Below are 3847 nucleotides of genomic sequence, written 5' to 3'. Positions count from 1 at the left end.
GATGTCAGATAATGGCTTTTTGCCGATATCCAATATTCCGATATTGTCCAACTCTTTAAATACCGATACCGATATCAACCGATACCGATATCAACCGATATATGCAGTCGTGGAATTAACACATTAATATGCCTAATTTGGACAACCAGGTATGGTGAAGATAAGGTACTTTTTAAAAAAATTAATAAAATAAGATAAATAAATTAAAAATATTTTCTTCAATAAAAAAGAAAGTAAAACAATATAAAAACAGTTACATAGAAATTAGTACTTAATGAAAATGAGTAAAATTAACTGTTAAAGGTTAGTACTATTAGTGGAGCAGCAGCACGCACAATCATGTGTGCTTACGGACTGTATCCCTTGCAGACTGTATTGATATATATTGATATATAATGTAGGAACCAGAATATTAATAACAAAAAAGATACAACCCTTTTGTGTGAATGAGTGTAAATGGGGGAGGGAGGTTTTTTGGGTTGGTGCACTAATTGTATGTGTATCTTGTGTTTTTATGTTGATTTAATAAAAACAAAAAAAACAACAACAACAACAACAACAAAAAACGATACCGATAATTTAAAAAACGATACCGATAATTTCCGATATTACATTTTAAAGCATTTATCGGACATCCCTAGTTGCAACCTCACTTCAGAATGCAAAACACACAAAGTAAAAAAAATATTTTACTTTTGTAGTTGTGAGGACCAGGCAAATGTCCTCACAAGTTAAAAGATCCTCACAGAAAGGGTGGTTTATCAAGTGTATGTCCAAATTGTTCCCAATTTTATAAGAAAAAAGTCGACACATTGTGAAAAAAAGACTGCTTTTAGTTAATCAAATTTTTTTTTTGATTGTTGTATTTATTTATTTACTTCAAGTTATTACAGTATATCTCTTTAAACATTTTTGTTATTTTTTTTTTTTAATTAATTTTAGCCAAATCTTTAATCTTCATTATTTACTTCGTTATACATTATGTCTCTTTATAAAAAATGTTTTTGAAATTATTATTAATTTTGGTCAAAGGGGGCGCATTTCAATTTCTTACACACACTTGTTATTTCATATGTTGACCAGAGGGGGAGCACTTTTAAAAGCGACACACAGTCAATTTGAAAAATCCCTCATTTTGACCAGCAGGGGTGCAAATGAGACATTGTCTATTAGATGCAATGTTATTGGGACCATGATTTATGTCATCACTTGTTCACACCTCCTCATATGGAAGATACTTTTCCTTCTTCATGTCTCAAGAAAGGTAGAAATACAAGAACACACACACACACACATTCTTGTATTTCCTACCTTCTGGAAACCTGAGGAAAAAAGCCTCCCTTTTTAGGACCAGCCTTTCTAGATATATAAAGAAGTGTATTTACAACATTAATAATATATACATACTATGCAAATATTTAAAAAAAGTTGTTCAATTTCACCAAAAAAAGGTCACAATTTCACAAGAAAACTTGGAATTTTGGCAGTGTTATAATAAAAGTCGTCATTTTACTCGACGCAAGTCAACATTTTACAAGAAAAACGGAACATTTGTGCAATATTATGATAAAAGTTGGAATTTTACTCAATAACAGTCGCAATTTTACAAGAAAAAGCTTTAAATTTTGGCAGTTTTATGAAAAGAGTCGTCATTTTACTCAACAAAAGTCACTGTTTTAGAAGAAAACTTTAAAAATGTTGGCAATATTATAATAATAATTGGAATTTTACTTGGCAAAATCATGACAAAAGTCATAATTTTACTCAAAAAATGCCACTGTTTTACAAGAACGACGAAAAAAATGGGCAATATTGTGATAAAAGTCAGAATTTTATATGACAAATGTCACCATTTTGCATTAAAAAGTAATCATTTTACATTAAAAAAGTAATAATTTTACAAGAAAATATTACAATATTACAGAAACAGAAAGAATATGAGAAATTGTTCCCAATTTTATAAGAAAAAATTCGACACATTGTGAGAAAAAGACTGCTTTTAGTTTATCAATTTTTTTTTGAATTTTTGTATTTATTTGTTTACTTCAAGTTATTACAGTATATCTCTTTAAACATTTTTGTTATTTAATTTTTTTAGTAATTTTGGCCAAATCTTTAATCTTCATTATTTACTTCAAGTTATACAGTATGTCTCTTTATAAAAAATGTTTTTGAAATTATTATTAATTTTGGTCAAAGGGGGCGCATTTCAATTTCTTACACACACTTGTTATTTCATATGTTGACCAGAGGGGGAGCACTTTTAAAAGCGACACACAGTCAATTTGAAAGATCCCTCATTTTGACCAGCAGGGGTGCAAATGAGACATTGTCTATTAGATGCAATGTTATTGGGACCATGATTTATGTCATCACTTGTTCACACCTCCTCATATGGAAGATACTTTTCCTTCTTCATGTCTCAAGAAAGGTAGAAATACAAGAACACACACACACACACACACACACACATTCTTGTATTTCCTACCTTCTGGGGACCTGAGAAAAAAGCCTCCCTCTTTAGGACCAGCCTTTCTAGATATATAAAGAAGTGTATTTACAACATTAATAATATATGCATACTATGCAAATATTTTTTTAAAAATTTTCAATTTCACCAAAAAAAGGTCACAATTTCACAAGAAAAACTTGGAATTTTGGCAGTGTTATAATAAAAGTAATCATTTTACTCGACGCAAGTCAACATTTTACGAGAAAAACGGAACATTTGTGCAATATTATGATAAAAGTTGGAATTTTACTCAATAACAGTCGCAATTTTTCAAGAAAAAGCTTTAAATTTTGGCAGTTTTATGAAAAGAGTCGTCATTTTACTCAACAAAAGTCACTGTTTTAGAAGAAAACTTTAAAAATGTTGGCAATATTATAATAATAATTGGAATTTTACTTGGCAAAATCATGACAAAAGTCATAATTTTACTCCAAAAATGCCACTGTTTTACAAGAACGACAAAAAAAATGGGCAATATTGTGATAAAAGTCAGAATTTTATATGACAAATGTCACCATTTTGCATTAAAAAGTAATAATTTTACATTAAAAAAGTTATAATTTTACAAGTAAATATTACAATATTACAGGAACAGAAAGAATATGAGAAATTGTTCCCAATTTTATTCGAAAAAAGTCGACTATTTTTTTTTTGAATTTTTGTATTTATTTATTTACTTCAAGTTATTACAGTATATCTCTTTAAACATTTTTGTTATTTTATTTTTTTTATTAATTTTAGCCAAATCTTTAATCTTCATTATTTACTTCGTTATACAGTATGTCTCTTTATAAAAACATTTTTTGAAATTATTATTAATTTTGGTCAAAGGGGGCGCATTTCAATTTCTTACACACACTTGTTATTTCATATGTTGACCAGAGGGGCAATTTTACAAGAAAAAGCTTTAAATTTTGGCAATTTTATGAAAAGAGTCGTCATTTTACTGGACAAAAGTCACTATATTAAAAGAACACTTTAAAAATGTTGGCAATATTATAATAATAATTGGAATTTTACTTGGCAAAATGATGACAAAAGTCATCATTTCACTCAAAAAACAAAACAAAACAAAAGCATTGGCAATATTGTGATAAAAGTCAGAATTTTATATGACAAATTTTGCATTAAAAAGTAAGAATTTTACATAAAAAAGTAAGAATTTTACAAGAAAATATTACAATATTACAGAAACAGAAAGAATATGAGAAATTGATCCCAATTTTATAAGAAAAAAGTCGACACATTGTGAGAAAAAGACTTGTTTTTGGTATTTTATTTTTTTTTGTTGAATTTTTTTTTTTTAATGTATTTACTTCAAGTTATTACAGTATA

Source organism: Entelurus aequoreus, linkage group LG14, assembly GCF_033978785.1.
Source record: "Entelurus aequoreus isolate RoL-2023_Sb linkage group LG14, RoL_Eaeq_v1.1, whole genome shotgun sequence".
NCBI classification, from domain to species: domain Eukaryota; kingdom Metazoa; phylum Chordata; class Actinopteri; order Syngnathiformes; family Syngnathidae; genus Entelurus; species Entelurus aequoreus.
Note: the sequence above shows the minus strand (reverse complement) of the source record.